We start from the raw sequence: 17,937 nt of genomic DNA, 5'->3' as shown, positions 1-17,937 counted from the left end.
TGCACTTTCTATCCTCTAAGAAGCTTGTGGATTTGTGGTGTTAAGTCATAATCAAAAGTAAATAATAGCCAATAAAATTATAATGCAGATAAAAATTATCAAATGAGTAACATAGGCAAACTGTTGCAGCATTTTAAAGGCCAGAGAGACCCTCGGGGTTTGAGATGTTCCAAAGTGATTTGGGAGAAGATGGGATACAAATAGGGCACTGAAGAAGATAAGAGCTGAATATTGAAGAATGGAACATATCACAAGAATATGTCCATGGCATGTCAGGGAACAATTTACTCATGATGCACCACGAAGAGTATTTGCAATAGTAGGAATTATTAAAATTTGAGATGGAGAGATAGCATTGCAGTTAAAAATGACTAGAAGCAGATCTGGGTTTGAATCCTGTTTCTACCACTTACTGGTTGAGTGACCTTGTCACATTTATCCCCTCTGAAGCTCAGTTTCCACAACCTTAAATGGAGAGAGTTTGAATTACACCTACCTCATAAAGCTGATATGAAGATTACATGAAAGGTACTCACCACAGTTCTTGGCAAGTAGTAAGTGCTCAGTAGGTGACAGTTCCATGTTCTCCTCTTAACGTCTAAGTTTGTGGCCTGAAATTTCTAGGGATTAAAGAGGATTTTTTTTTTCATTAAAAAAAGTACAGAACAAAGCAGACCTGTATAGAACAGGTAGCTAGCCCTTTTGCTTTCACTCTCCCAATGTAGCTGCATTTTCCCTACTGATTTCCATTTGGAGCAAGACTTGAGCATCCTTATTGTTTGATTTTGAAACATTCCTTCCTAAAAGTACTCTTTCTGAAGGTCCTCTTCCTAAAAGTACTCTGAAGCTCGCTCACCTCCACTATCATCCCCGTGTTTTTCTAGAAATAGAATGCTTGTGGAGGAAAATAAGGAACCTTGCAGATTTTAGGCTCGTTACTTATTTATTCATTCATTGATTTAATAAGTATTTATTGAACACCTATTTTGGAAAGATGAGAAGCCATCAAGTGGAAATTCCCCCAACTTCCCACCTCCTACTTGCACCCGTACCGCTCTTTCCTTTTCTCTCTTGTTGCAGAGGGAAGAAGAGGCCCTCCCGTTACAGGCTGGACCCTCCATCTGTGCTCTGGAGCCCTGGCCTTCCTTGGGGGCCTTTGCACTAGGGCCATCTCTTTCTTTTGCCAACCTCTTCGTCTTTAATGATTCCTTTCTATTCAACATTTAAACATACTCAGGTAGCTGTCATTGGGGGGGGGAGGGGAGAGAGAGAGAGAAAGGGAGAAAGAAAGAGAGGTCTTACTTAGCTTTTCATCCACATCCTTCTCCAGCTTTCACTCTCTCCCTCCCCGTCTCTTTCCCAAATTTGTGGAAAGCGTTGCCTACATACTCTGCCTCTCTTTTCTCACCTCCCATTTACTCCCCAACCCCATCAATCTGAATTTTGTGCTTGACAATTCCTCAAAAACTTCTCTCAGTAAGATCATCAATTTTAATTTCTCATTTTACTTAACCATTCCCTTTTTGAAATGCTTTCTTCCTTTGACTTCTGTGACATCACAAGTTTCTGATTTTATTTTCCTCCCTAGCTGGTTTTCCTGACCATCTTTGACAGATCTCTTTTATGTGACCATCAAACGTGTTTCACGTTGTGTTCTAAATGCAAACACACCTCTTCCCACTTTGGCTTTTTCTGAAGGGAAATGCATTCACTCTCATGGCGTTATTAGCATTGATAGACCTAAACCTCTCAAATCTATAGTTCCAGAGCTACATATCCACCTGCCTACATAAGCTCTCCAGCTGAATAATTCACTGACACCTCACACTCAGCATATCCAAATCCAGACTCATCACCTTCATTCTCAAACCCGGTCCTCCTGTGGTGTTTCTTAACTCAGTAAACAACAGTGCCAGCTGCTTTGCATGTCACCCTCAACCACTCCTTCTTCACCATTTATTATAAATCGGTAAGTGACTTTGTCATTATACTGCTCAGTTCTAAAAACATACTTTCCTCCATTTCACCACCACCATCTCTTGTCTAAGGTACAGCAACAGCCTCCTTTTAAAAAGGGCTAATCTGTTTATATCACTTTCAATGCTTATAGTATGGCTGCCCATTGACCTTGGGATAAAGTCGAAAATCCTTAATATGGTCTACAAGGTCTTAGATGTTCTGACCCCCTGCCTACATTTCCAGCTTCATTTCATTTCCCTTTCCCTCTTCCCTGTCATCTCCAGCCATATTGGTCTCCTCGCGGTGCTTTAATACATCACACACTCTCAACTTCAAGACTTTGCTCTCTTTCCCTCTTCTTTCAATCTCTGCCCTTCACCTAACTACTCCTATTCATCTTTTCAGGTTTCAGCTTAACTGTTCTGGACTTAGAGGCAGAGTTGGTTAGTTCTCCCTTTATGGAGTCACGTGGTGCCCCATTCTTCTCCTTTCTAACACTCCTCACTTTTATATTGTCTGCCTCCCCTGATAGTCTGTAAGCTCCAAGAGGACAGGAGCCGTGCCTGTCCTGCTTATCAATGCACTTATTCCTAGTGCACAGCACAGTGTCTAGCAAATGAAACAATAGGGAACAGGGAATAAAATATTAATTAATGAACTCATCCAATAAGCTTCAGATTAACTTCATTTTTATTTCTGCAAAACCCTCCTCGAACCACCCAAGCAGAGTTGATAACTTCCATGTTAATATCACTACTATATCAAAGACACTACTTCTATTATTGCACTTAACACACTGTATTGCAATTATTTATTTAATATTCATTTCTTTATACATTTCACTCCCCTTTTAAAATGTGAGCTTCTTGTATATCAGGATTGTTATCTTATTTATCTTTTTATCCCTAACACTTCACTTGGTGTCTGAAACAAAGAAAATGCTCGATCAATGTTTACAGAATTGAATTGACAAACTCTGCCAACCGGCTGGATGTAAGATCTGAAGGAATGTGGAAAGTCAAAGATAAACTCTGAAGTGTGTTCGAGTCTTTACCAAAAATGGAGAAGTTGATAAAGGAGGGTGGTTTAGAAGATAAATATATGCAGTTCTGGGTATAGATATTGATAATGCTGGTGCTAGATGGCAGAATTTATACTGAGTGAGAAGGTCAGTAAAGTAATGGAGTCCTGACAGGGAACGTGAAGCTAATTCCCAGGGCAGGAAGCAGTCTGCTGTCGCCAGGAGAGGGCTAGTGGATAGGAAACACTCTAATCTGCCTAGGACAGTCCCAGCTTACACCTGTTGTCCTAGCACAATAATTGACGATACCTACCCCCTTACACTCACAAAAGTATCCGAATGAATTATATGGCCAGCCTACTAGAAGACCACATGAGTTTGGAAAAGTTGAGTGAGTTAAGGGCAAGTACATTTAGGTCAAGAGCATGGCAAGAACCATTGACAAAATAAAGAGGCAACCAACTGAATGGGAGAAGATTTTTGCAAACAGTGCCTCCGATAAGGGGCTAATATCCAAAATATACAAGGAACTCATGAAACTCAACAACAAAAAAACAAACAACCCAATTGAAAAATGGGCAGATGACCTGAAGAGACATTTCTCCAAAGAGGACATATAAATGGCAAATAGACATGAAAAAATGCTCAACATCGCTAATCATCAGAGAAATGCAAATAAAAACCACAATGAGATATCACCTCACCCCAGTCAGAATGGCTATCATCAACAAGACAAATAGTAACAAGTGTTGGAGAGGCTGTGGAGAAAAAGGAACCCTCATACACGGTGGGAATGCAGACTGGTGTAGCTGTTATGGAAGGCAGTGTGGAGGTTCCTCAAAAAATTACGAATAGAATTACCATATGACCTAGCCATCCCTCTCCTGGGTATCTACCCAAAAAAATCTGAAAACATTTATACATAAAGACACTTGTGCTCCAATGTTCATTGCAGCTTTGTTTACGGTGGCCAAGACATGGAAACAACCAAAATGTCATTCGATAGATGAATGGATAAAGAAGTTGTGGTATATATACACAATGGAATACTATTCGGCAGTAAGAAAAGATGATATAGGAACATTTGTGACAACATGGATAGATCTTGAGTGTATAATACTAAGCGAAATAAGTCGGACAGAAAAAGCAGAGAACCATATGATTTCACTGATATGTGGTATATAAACCAAAAACAACAAAAGAACAAGACAAACAAATGAGAAACAAAAACTCATAGACAGAGACAATAGTTTTGTGGTTACCAGAGGGTAAGGAGGGTAGGGGGTGGGAGATGAGGGTAAGGGGGATCAAATATATGGTGATGGAAGAACTGACTCTGGGTGATGAACACACAATGGGATTTATAGATGATGTAATACAGAATTGTACACCTGAAATCTATGTAAGTTTACTAACAATTGTCACCCCAATAAATTAAAAAAAAAAAAGAGCATGGCAAGGAATTAGAGTGATTTCAAATTGCTAATAGTAAAGGGATGTACTGAACTGAATGACATTTTATGAAGAGCCTACTATGAAATGAAACACCTAGCTACTTTTAAATAAGTGAAGCTACTTAATTCTCACCAAAACCCTGACAGATAGGCATTTTCACTCATATTTTACAGATATAACCATCGAAGCTCAGATTAAGTAACATGCTCAAAAAGTTAGCTGAAGCATAGTTAAAAAGTAAAACATAGCTAGAAAGTAAAAATAACTAACTAAATATAAATGAATAATTGAAAAAAGAAGTCGAATGGGGAAATATCTGGAAGTCACTAGAGGTGAGTAGGAAGGGAGAAATAAGGCATCAATACAATACCTTCCCCGTAACGGAGGGCAATCACTGCTATCAAGATCCATCATTGTAACTTGTAAAATCAGGCCCACCGTTTTCTTGAGTACTGAGCTTCATTGTAAGCCACCCTTCTTTTCCCAAGAGAGAAGTAATTCCAGGGCATAACTCCAGCGAAATGGAAAATAGACACCCATATTGGGACACACCTAGCTTCCAAACGAGCTTGTAGACAGAGACAAATCAAATACTCAGGGGCAAAAGGAAGTTAATCTTGGCTAAAATGCATGTCAAATAAGATATCACTGCAATGAAAGCAAAAGCAGGAAAGGGATAATCTAAGCAGAGCCCTGAAATTTATGTGTAGAAGTGAAAAGTCAAATAGAAGCCACACAGTGGAGTGATACAATGGAGGAAAGTGCAGAGAAGGAGCCACGCAAGACAAAGGAATATAAACATTTCATGAGAATGACTTACAGGTTCCAGGTTAGAAAATGAGTTGACTCTTGTAATGGCTTCCTTCAAAGTGAGTGAAAATTGCATTTTAGCAGTAAATATCCTTCAATCTTTCCCAAGAGCTAAATAAGGTAGTCTTTACTATGCAAAAATAGTAGGGTCACTTTTTACTGCCTCCCTCATTGAACAATGCCTAATAAGCAATTATACTTCAGTTCTGCTGCATCTTTTCCCTCCCTTTCTTTTGAAGACTAGAAAGAGATGAATGCGACTGCACATATGCAGTTAGAATTTCACTTCGAGGCGATCAGTTTTAAGAAGCCCATTGCAAAAATGGGCTGCATTTAAGAATGCCTTTGGCACATCTGTTTTTTCATGGGCCAGCAGCCCAGTGAGAAGAACAAGTACTGTAAGCCAAGAAACCAAGACAGTGACTAGTAGTTGTGGAACTTTGGTAAATCATAAACTCTATTATTCTCAGAGCCATTTTTTTTCTATCTCTGTTGCAGGGGTTTTTGTTATGTTTTGTTATTTTGTGACAAATTCTATACAAAGGCAAGGTAGGTATTATTAAGGAATGCCTTTTAAATGTTAAATCCATTTTTGAATCATTGTAAAAGCAAGTAAATAATTACACTTTCCTTATTCTTTTCCTCTTGTTTGTAACATCTAACATTTTGTTTAATAAAGACTTATGAACCTTAAGAGTTTGAAGAAATGCTGGAAGTCAAGTTAAAGTTTGTATTTAAGACATCATTCAAATTATATGGCCTCTTCTTAATTTACATATCAGTCAATCAATAAACAAACATTTGTTCAGTGCTTACTGGGTGTCTAGAATTATGGCAGGCTGTGTGGGGGAGTGATACAAAATACTGTGTTTCATCAAATCAAAGACAGTTTGGATCATAAAATGCATCCCATTTTTTGAGCTGTTAAAATGTAGAAAATATGCATGTAAGTAGTGATCATATGTGGGTAGAAAACAAAGAGCTTCCACAGTGAGAAAAATAATGGAATATATCCATAAAAAGTACCAAGTGAGTGTTAGAGACAAAAAGGAGCTCAGAAGTTCAGTAGAGCACGAAGTAATAAGGAGCCGAGGGTGGTGAGGGAAGCGCACTGCGTATGACACTGGCCTCGTTCTGCTAATGTATTTTCTATTGATTCTGTAAGGCACTGGCAAGAAAAGAACAAATTAAAAACTAAGCTTTATATTTTTCCTCCTTAAATGTGACAACTTTAAGTTTTGTTAGGACTTCTGCATTCTATCATTATACCAATCTGAAGCCCTGATTTCTCTTGTGTTGGGATTTAACTTAACAAGAAAAATTAAGCAAATACAAAAATGCTCAAATAAGGATGAAATTTGGAAGAAATGGCCCAAATCATTTAAAATTTCAGGCTGCAAAAACAAGTGAAAATATTTTGAAATAATAGTTTACACATTATTTCTATACTTGGGGAATGAAAATAAAAATGGAAGTTCTAAATTACATTTGCACCTCCACATCTAGGCTTAATTCCTGGGTCACCATGAAATTCCTCCTCTACCTACACGCCATCCCAAGCTACAAGGACCAAGACCTCCAACCCCTGATTAAACAGGACACCAGTGGATGCTGAGCCTAAGAATCTAATCTTTTTAGGACCACTGTTCATCCCTCCCCTCAAAGAACCTCAACTTCAAGCTTCTTTGCTCCCACTGCTGTCCTCTGCTGCATCTACTGTGACTAATCAAACCTCCGCATGAAAAGAAATACTTGTAGGACCTTCCAGACCACAGTTGACTTTTATTAAGCCTTTGTGTCCACTGTTCTCCAAGGGTGAGTTGGGACTAAACCTGCCAAATTCATTCCTATTTTCATAGGTCAAAGCCCCAAATATAAGTACCTGCTCCCTTCCCATATTTGTCCCCTATGGAACTGCCATTCTTAATGTGCCCTAAACTTCCTTAGACCTAATTTAATCCCCTTCTCTCCCTGCCAAAACCTTCCACTTGCCCTCTGGAATTCGACCTCCTCGATGCCCTAAATTCAGTACTCTGAATGTTCCCTCCACTTCTTGACTTACCCAAACCTGGCTCTCTCCCTCTTTCCCTGCAACTCCCTCCAGTGAAGTCTGCTCAAATTCTCACACCTATGTAGTGTCAGGGGATGAGGCTACTTCCCGGGGCTCCTCAGAGTCCACTGTTTCTCTGTCCTTTTATAAGAGCCCCTGCTACCCTCTCCCTAATTGGTCATTGTAATTGATCTACCTCCTGCGTGCTCATCATTTGCAGAAGACCCTGGCACGTGGCTTCCTCTCTTGTTTTATACCACGAGTCCAGCCATCATCCTAAGTAACATCAGAGTCCTCGCGAAAGACCAACTTAATCTCCAATGTCCTCCTAATGCTACTGGACACCCCCCCACACACACACCCTGGACCTTGTCATCATCCCCTGAAAAACCCTTCCACTTTCTCTACTTCTAACAGTCCACTTTCTGACCACAATCACCTGTCCTTCCAGCTTGCTTATTAAACTAGTCTGACTGCAATTGTTGTTCCTTTTCATTTGAGTATCAGATTGTCCCTTCCTGTCTTCACTTCTCTGTTTATCTAGCTTAGCGTCATGATCTGTCATTTCATTCACTCTTAGAATTACCCTGAACTCTCTTCTTGAATACATTCTTTCCTTCTCGTCTAAGGCACCACAGTATCCCAGTTTCTCTTACTTCTCCAGCAGTCCTTTCGCAGACATTTTTACTGGATCCTTCCTCCTCTGCTACTAAACCTTTAACCATCAGAATGTTTCAAGGGTCTGTCCTAGGAGCTCTTCTCTTTTCATTCAATATTCTTTCTTAAGTAGGCTCAACTCCTCCCATAGCTTTAATTACTCACAGTATGCATTTGCTGTTCACATTCATACCTTGAGTTAGAATTGTTCTTTGGGCTCCAGAAGGATGTATCTAACTGCTTCCCTTACCTCTTCAGATGGATATCTCCAAGGTACCTCCAACTCAGCATGTTTAAAAGTAAACTCATCACTTTCCCATTAAATCTATTTCTTACAGAAATCTGAGTCATCTTTGGCATCTCCCTCTCGCCCATCTTCCCATATTGAAATAATTTCTAGGATCTGTTCATTCTATCTCCAAATTGTTTCTCAAAATGTGTCCACTTTTCTCCACCTCTACGGCCACCTCTCTGGTCCAAGTCACTATCGTTTTTCCTTCAACAGGTTTTACTCACTATCTACCATGTGCCATACCCTGTAAGTAGCAGAATATAGAACTACAAAAGAGCCTCTGGCCTGGGGCACTTAAATAACTGGTCTTCTTGCATCATTATCTGCCTCCCTGCCCCCATCTATTTTCCGCATTGAAGACAGACTGTGTCTCTGTGTTTTGTGTGTTTTTTTTAATGCAAATCTGATTTTGTCACCTCTTGATGTAAGGATTAAACTAGATTATGTATGTAAAGGATTTATTAAGTGTCTGGCACATGATAAATAGTCAATAAATGGTAATCAGTACAGGTATGTTGAATAACTCAATAAATGATTTTGGAATAACTGTCTAGCCATTTGGAAAAAATGAAGTTCTAGCCCTACCTCACTCCTTAGATTCACAGGGGAAAAAATGAAACCATAAAAAAAAAAAACAACTTGAAGAAAACATGGGTAAATATTCGTATAATCTTGAAGGTGAAGAAAGCCTTTTAAAATATGTTCCAAAAGCCAGAAGCCATAAAGGGCAAATATTAACCAACTACAAATATAAACATTCTGCATAGCAAAAAAAGCTATCAACAAGACCGAAAGACAAATAACAATAGGAAAAACTTATAATATTTCACTTAAAAGAGCTAATAACAAGTAGCTAACTGTCTCTTATAAACCAACAATATTAACAACCCAGTAGAAAAAGTTCAAACCACATAACTAGACAATTCACAAAGTAAAAATACAAATGGTTAATAGGCTAAAGACAATGTAAATAAAACAACGAGCTATTGTAGTTTACCTATACATTGGCAAAGGTTAGGAAGATTGACTAAACTCACTGAAGGTAAGGAAAATGGGCACTCACCTGCACTTTTGGTAAGAGTATAAATTTGAACAACTTTTCGATAAATAATTTGGCAAGGGGTAATATAACAAGCGGTGTATCATTGTTATTTTAATTTCATTTGCTTAGTTAAAAGTCAACTTGAACCATGTTTCAAATGTTTATTAGACAGATTAATATTGGACATATTTTCTGTGATTTTCCTAATTCACATCTTTTGCCCACTTTTCTAATGGGTTGTCTTTTCCTTATTCATTATTAGGTTCTCTTAACATAATGTAGACAGTAAACCTTTAATTGTTATATATGTTTCAAATATGTGATCTCAGTCTATCATGTTTATAGTGATTTTCATTGTATAGAAGTTGAAATATTTTACTTAGTTACATTTTTTCCTTTGGCTTCTAGACTTTACATCTTGCTTAAAAGAAGCATTTCAACCACAAGATTTTAAAAATATTCTGCTATATCTTCTGGTTTATTAGTTTCATCTTTTTCATTTAGATCTTTACCTATCAGATTCACATAAACTAATATTATCTGACTTTGACTATCACACTCACACGAACAAAGGAGATATAATTTTCCATCGACCAGATGTTTGGACTCTTATCAGAGGCACCGTCACCTCAGTCTGAGGTACCTGGGAAGCAGAATTAGTAAACTGGTACCCTGACGGTATTCCCAGTGCTAGTAATTAAAAGAGGGGAGTATTTCATGCAGGAGATCAACGATGAGAAGAATTATGGGTATCTTAACTACAGATTTGTAATATACAAAGGAGCAGGACCTCTTCTGGCCAGAGGAAATAAATGGCCCTGAAGACTAATGATTGAAATGCTCAGGTTCTCCTGTTTCCAGTATCTTTCTCCCATGGACAGTGCTGAATGCATTCAGCTAACGTTTATCTCTCTGGCTTTCCTCTATTTCTAGCTGGACGGCAGACCACACTAAAGCATTCTTTCCTTAGATGTGTTAATACCACTGATTAGTAGTCAAATAACTGGTCCCAAGGGCTTGGGAGACACTGGGTTCCTTTCATCACCTGCTGATTACGTTAAATTCTCTCAAGGGCAACCTTATTTTCCTTATTTGTAAGTTCTAAGTACTAACTACAACAGCTTTATCTGGGAAGAGAAGTCTAAATTGAAGAAAAATTGAAGAAAAATGCAAGACTATATACAGAGAGTGCCAAAAAAAATGTGTACACATTTTAAGAAAGGAAAACTGTAATTAAAATTGTAATACTCAATATATACCGATAACAAAAGATGAATACAAGTCACGTTTGACTTCTGCAATGACAAGAGGTGCTCAAAGTTGTTACTATCAGCGTCCAGACACTTCTGATTATGGCGAACTACTGCTTGAGCAACGTTGACCAAGTGTCCAGTTGTATACATTTTTTTGGCACCCCCGGTATAACAGACAGAGAATTGTATAGCACAAGAGAGGTACTGAAGGTTTTTAGGCATGGAAACGAGAGATGACAGTGATGAGGAAGGCTGGTTTATCAGTCACATAAAGGTGGAGGTTGGAGGCAGGAAACAGTGGGGGACAATGATGGCAGGGAGACTAGTCAGGAGGCTGTGGCAGTAACCTAGGCAAGGCCAGCGCCAATTCTAGACTGTGGTCTAGACCAAATTCCTCTCTGCATCCTGAGCCCTTAGCCCCCAGTGAACTGGAACATTCGGGTATTTTAGAAAATTTTGTGACAAAATATTGTTTATCCTGTTCATTTATTAATATTCTGAATTTAGCTTAGCAATACCTTTCTTTGTAATGACAACAACCATTTATGAAGGGCCCACAATGTGGCAGGCATTTAAACATTTTTATATAATCTTTATAAAAACCCCCTAATGATTCACAGATAAGCAAAGCAAAGTTCAGAGAATTTTATGACACGCGTACAAGGTTTCATAGATAGAAAATGACAGTCTAGACACTTAGTAATTTACCACAGATTAAGAGAAGTAAAGTCTTATCTTACCACTTTTCTAGAATGCCATCATTATTTTTGACAAAACTTGGGCCCCAGATAAGCTAAAATAGTGGTCTCCAAATTTCTTGACCATGCATGCTTACCAGCAAAAAAGTACACACTCCCCCAATTTATACATATTTATAGTAATTTCTAAATTACTACCATCGGTTAATATCTCAAGGTACAATAGGGCAAAACTCATAATGTACCTAACTCCATATGTCAAACATTCTTAACAATTTCAAAAAATTTTTGCTGACTTCTTGTCAGATCTGATTAGCTTGTAACTGTTTTTATCTGATAATCTGACTAAGAGCTCCTACTAGGAGTAGAAGCGATTGCTTGTGCTTGCATTTTTTGTGTATTATTTAAAAGTCATGTTTTCTTTGCAGGAATGTTTTTAAACAATCTGTCCATTCTATGAAGCTAAAACTAGTTAGTATAATTGGTAAATCCGTTCACTGGGCACATGTTAATTGCAGTACGTTATCTGCACCACTAGCAACCCCTCAGGTTGCTGAATTCGGGTCTCCCCTCAGGGTATATCATGTCCCCTATATGACAGGTAATCAAGTGACCAAGCGAGGGTGCCTGTCTCAATGTATATGTCAAATATCAGTAAAACCTAATATTTTTTTCTTTTTTACATTAAAAATACATATGATTGTAGTTCAAGTATTTTCTTCCTGACCTGAATATCCCTACTAGAGGATTGCCTCGAATAACAAGGTCAGATGTTTTTTAGTTGGCTTTCTAATGCTTAATCCCGTCATCCTAAAAACACTGTTCCCAGGAAGAAACATACACATCCGGGTCTTTTTGCTCACTAGCATTGTGGGTGAGGCTACTCTGCCCCCGGAGCATTGGGGAGCTGTCAGGGCTTGGCCTGATCGTCTCAATTTTAAGGTTCCAGGGCCTAGAAGAGTCAGAGTAAAACTCTAGAATTCAGCTCTGCTCTTTCATATCCCTGGTGACAACCACAAGAAGAGACAGAATCTCAGATGGGCTTGTTGATGGAAGAGGCTTTAGGGGAAACTTGTCAAAACCCCTTGTTTCACTGAAGGAGATATGGGGCACAGTGAGCAAGGCCCCCAAGCCTGTGGGCCTGGGGCTTTCCAGGACCCGGCCGGGGCCAGGTTTACTTACCTGCTGGGCTCCTCTCCACCCCATTACAACTTTGGGTCAGGGCCTCCTCCCCTGGAGCAGTCAGTGCTTCCCCCATCTGGGAGGCTACAGCCTGGGAGACAGAGGCTGGCTGATTAGCCCCAGGGCAGCGTGGAGAGGGGGACAGGGTGGCAGAGCAGGGTCGTGTGTTCACCCCACAGATGTGTCCTCCCCCCCCAGGCTCTCCTGCACCTTCCTCCACCCCACTCCACCACTCCACACCCCCTTTCACAGACGACCCAGCTGTGCTCTGAAAGGCAAGAGAATACACCTTCTCCCTGCTACTCTCAGGGGTAACATCCAGTTCCATGCAAGGAGGTGTCGGGAAGCCCCCGCCACTTAATGCACTTAGTCTTTGATCATGTGGAACCCAACCCTCTCCCTTCCATCACCCCTTAGGAAGTGGAGTTCTCTGGACTTTACTAGGAGTTTCCTTAGCACCCCACCATATACACCACTCCTAGCCTAAATCTTGAATCCCTCTGCTCACCTCCCCTTCACTTTGAATGACTTAGAAATTTACTTCCAAATGCCTGGTGTGGGCCCTCCAGGCACCCCCAGGCCCTCCCAAGTCTCCTCTCAGTAACAGGAGTTAACAGTGAGCAGAGCACTTACTCTCTGCTAAGCACGTTATATGGATTAACTCACTTAATCCTCACAGCAAGTCTGTGATGCAGAGACTACAGTTACCCACATTTTATAGATAAGGAGACTGAATCACAGAGAAGCTAAAGCCCTTGCCTGAGGTCACCTAGCTAATTAATGGTGAAACTGGAATTTGAACCCAAGCAATCTAGCTCCAGAGTTCCGCTTGTAACCCCCTGTACTATGCACTAAGATTTATATAGAAAATTGATGTTTTCTCAACTTTCGTAAAGTCTGGCTAAAAGCGTGTTAAGAAATGTTATCGATCTGTAGCATATAAGCTACACAAATGTGGCTTTAAGGTAAGTCCCCCAGCTGCCTTCCAGCCAAATTGCTGCCGCCCCAAAGACCTTCCTACACAGAAATTCTGGACCTGCTCCTGCAAGTGCCCTTCATTTTGCTCCGCCTGGAGACCCTTGCTATCCTTGTGGAGACCTTCATTGGTGGTCTCGTCTGCTCTCAGTGATATCATTTCCACTCCTCAAGGGAACACCTGCAGTGCTCACTAGTTGAATGTTTACTCCTCTTTCTGGAAGGAAGATGAAAGCAAGCAAGGAGAGCTGGGTACACAGACATCCATCAACTGGGCTTTTGATCTCTCTGCCTGGGAAGCAGATTTCACACTCACACCAACTGCAACAAATTTCACTCGTGAAGTTTCTTGCGATACCCCATCCAGTCTGGAACTGAAACCTGCACCGTGGTGAGTCCCCTCAATGCCAGGCCCCCTGAGGGCCCGGGGCTTGCTCTTACATGGGTGCAGTCAACATTGCAGGTGATATGACAGGCTATGCAGTCAATTTCTGCAGAGTTTGAGCAACATGAGGCCCGAAATCAGAGTTTCTACTATATGTAGAGCCCATTGTGTGTCCATACTTGCAGCCACAGCCAGCAGAATGGGAGAGAAACTTGCTGGACACCAAGGCTAGGCCTGTCCAGGGCTACTGCCCTTTAATTCTGATGCAGGATCAGTAGGTAACCTGGGCACAACTAAAGAAGCTGTCTTATGGCTCCCAGAAGTAAAAGGGACTTGGTGAATCGAGGAAGGGGCTACAGGAAAGAGATGCCAGGTGGCAGCTGGAGAAGAAAATCAGTCAGTGAAGGCAAGAAGGGCAGGGGACCAACTGTGGCAAAGGCCTGACAGCTGGCTGGCCAGAAGAAACCCTTTAGGATGGCGTTCAGGGCCTGAAATGCACCCTTAGTAAGGTAAGTTATTGAAACGCCCTTGCAAATATAAAGTGCTGTACAAACACTAAATCTAGAATGGCTAATAATTTTGTTATGTTAAAGTATTCGTGTCAGGTAATTAATGTACTCATTGTGATCATTTAATTTTATGGCAGGTAGTGTAAGGCTGGACAGAAATAGGCCTCTTTGGCCCAGTCCTCTCATTTCTCATTAGATAAGCCAGCAGCGGTCTCCCTGGCCGGCTGCGCCAAGCTCCTGCGGCAGCGGACTCCGCACCTGGACCCCAGGCCTCCACGCTTCAGAGATTTCATTTCCCTTGGCCCCCCGGAGCCTAGAGGACCTAGTGCCCCCTGGTGGTGCCTGGGGCACCACCATTTCCTCAAAGGAAATTCATAGATGAATGAGAGGGGATAAGAGAAACTTGGTCTCCTTAATAGGAACTTCTCTCTTGACAAGCGTCCCTCAAAGCCACCACGTGCTTGCACAGTAAAGGGGCAATTGGCATTGCTGTGTGGTGCTCTTTGGGGGAGCAGCAGAGCAGAAGGCTACAGCAGGGAAAGGCCCAGCCATACCACCCCACAAAGCCCTGCAGGGAGGCCGTTCAGGCTCCTGGCCACAGCGCAAGTCGCTATGGTGTTGTCACAGAGAGAGGAGCGCGCCTTGTTCCCTGCCCAGTCTACTGAGGGGCCGGCTTGCGGCAGGGAGTGTCCATCTTCCCTCTGCTCTCTCGATTCCTTCTCCTTGCCCATCACCCCTCTGCCTCCTCAACATACCCAGAGCCAAGGCAACTACTTTCATCCCTTTCCCAAAACCTTCCTGGAATCTCTTCTATGGGAGCGCTTCCTGATTAAGTAGGTCCTAGAGAAGAAGCTCCCCTTCTGTCTGCTCTCAGGCCTAGCCTGTATGCCAGCCTGGAGCAGGGCCCAAGAGGGTGTAAGGCTACGCCTTGCTCTGCCCTGAATGAGTTCCCCAATCTCAAACACAGCCACGTTCACATAAAAACACACACAGCTGTCTCCATCTAGACCTTCTTATTGATCCCTGAGTGCCTGAGGTGCTGCCCAGAAGGCTTGTCCGTGCTGGATATATTAAGATTAGCTCGGCTAGATACTGACTTACAACTTAAGAGAATCCTTGATTATGGTCAATGTGCTTTTGCTCTCTTTCTTCCTCCCCTCCCCCACATTTTCTGCTGGACACCCCTCAGGTCAGGCCCAGTAACTAATATATTTATTACTGACCCAGAAAGGTTTTGGGGGTACACCTTTCCTAGTGGCTTTCTTTGCTAACATCAGCAACAGCTGCAGATGACCCATAACCCCAGGTTACTTGTAATCTTGTGGGAAGACAGTGGGTCCAGCCCGTTGGCTATGGTCCTGCCAGCCTCCGAGTCAGTGTGCGCTTAGGAAGCTCTCTGCATGGAAGGACCCTGCCTCACTCAGTGGAGGGTAAAACATGACTACTGCCTTCTAGACCAGGGCTTCGCATAGAGCTCCAGGCCCACTAGCCTGAGTCTCACAAAGGAAAATAAGAACACTACTCTCTACTGAGGCATCACCACGTGTCAGGGACTGCAGGAAAGTACTTTATGTATATTGTCTTATTTAACACACCCAACCCACCTTGACATTGGGGCCTTCTGTGGCCTCATTTTACAGATGCAAGAACTAAGTCTCAGAGAGGGCCAGTAGCTTGCTTAAGGACATATTGTTGCTGGATGGCAGAGCTGGGATTTGAACTCAGGCAGTCTATGGCAAGAATTCACATGCAAAACTACTACTCGATACTGCTTTCTTTTGTGCTGTCTGGATATACTGGTGTTCCATTTCAGAACAATTATTGTTGTCTACTTGTGCCAGCCACTGTGCTGGGCCCTTGGGAGGGGCAGACTTTATACAAGATTGATTGATTGATTGATTGATTGATTGATTGATTATTTCCCATTTGCTAGTCACTGTGCTAAGCTGGGAAGGAATCTGTACTGGAGAGTGAATAATGGCCATATCGACAGCTCCTTGCCAGGAGAAGGGGCTCTGGGTGTTTCCTTATGCAGAGATGACCATACTTTGAATCAAGTGACTTTACTATTCTGACCACAGCTAACTAGGTCAGGGACGGACACTTGACCCAAAGGCAGCCAATCTATTGGCTGACCAGGAGTCCATTAGGTAGACCTATAAGAAAGCTCTGTTTAACAGAGTTATTCACTGGGGTGTGGTCAAACCAATTAGATCATTTTCTTGGAAAATATAAACTCATGTTGGTTGGAAGGGTTAGGCGCTATAGAAGCAAGGACAGAATACTAAGTGACTGCAAAATACAAGAGTGGAGATCAATGACTACTCATTCACAGACAGCAATGAAAACACCTCATTTATAAAACTATGCTGTGCCCTGAAAAACCTTCCAGTCCTCAAAGTGTCACTGTGTGGCTGGCTATATGTCTTGACTTCCTTATTTCGATCTAAATCCTCACAATGATCCGCTATTACCAATGCGATTTGAGTGTGTCTTCGTTTAGTTCACGACTAACTGGGTAACACAGACAGACAATGAGACAATTATAACAGAGGGTAATAAATGCAACCATGGCGGGAGCCCAGGAGGCTGTGAGAGCACAGAGGAGGTACCAGAGAGAATCAGGGAGGGCTTCCCAGAGGAAGATGAGTAAGATAGAGTCCCCATTTCACTCAAAGCAAAAGCCATCATCCTTAAAATGGCCCCGCATAATCTGACCCACTCTCCCCATGTTACCACCTCTCGAATTTCTATTCCTATCACTGTATTCTCTTTTTGGCACAACCTATTTTACCCTCACTGGCTACCTGGGTGCTCCTGAAACACATTGGCTCCTGCCTTAGGGTCGTTGCTCTTGCTATTCAGCAATATCTCCAGATAACCAATTATTCAACTCTCTCACCTTCTTGACATTTTTCTCAATTCTCATCTTCTCCATGAGGCCTACTTGGATACCTGACTTAACACTGCACCCTGTCTTCTAACTCCTACATCCAGGACCTACTGGTCTCCTTAGTCTGCTCTACTTTTTCTTTATTCCTTAGAATTTACCATACTTATCATCTTCCAACATACTTAATGATTTACTTATTTATTACATTTATTGGAATTTTTTTGGTCTGCTTCCCCATTAGAATGTAATCTCAACATGGATAGAGATTTTATTTTGTCTATTGACTCTCACAGGTTGTGTTTCTCAGAAAGCAGAACTGAGACAAAGATGAGCATGCGTGGTGTCTATTAGAGGGTGCTCATGGGATCAACACCAATAGAGGGAAGCAGGATTAGGCAGAGGCAGAAGTTGAGTTGTGATGAAGTCCCAACAGAGGCCTCAGCCAGTCCTGTAGGGAGCTTTGGAGCTGAGATGGTCTTTTCAGTTAGATGACAAGCTCAGATAATTATGTAGCTCTGTTCTCTTGTCCTACAGATGGTCTTTCAAAATTATCCAGAGTTGGAACAAGTGGGCTGGATCTTTATGTCCCAGTGTTGATCGGTCATTGATTCGAATTGCCCCTGGAAGGAGGGGGGACCTTGGGCAAAGAAGTTTTCTTCAGCTGTAGAAATCCCCCAACAAGGCTAACAGTTGAGCGCTATCTGCTAGCAGCACTCCAGCAACCGGAGGAATAAGTCTTTCATTCCTGAAGCAGGA

Source organism: Rhinolophus sinicus, chromosome 14 (genome assembly GCF_057876585.1).
Source record: "Rhinolophus sinicus isolate RSI-liver-muscle chromosome 14, RSI-T2T, whole genome shotgun sequence".
In the NCBI taxonomy this organism is placed as follows: Eukaryota; Metazoa; Chordata; class Mammalia; order Chiroptera; family Rhinolophidae; genus Rhinolophus; species Rhinolophus sinicus.
Note: the sequence above shows the minus strand (reverse complement) of the source record.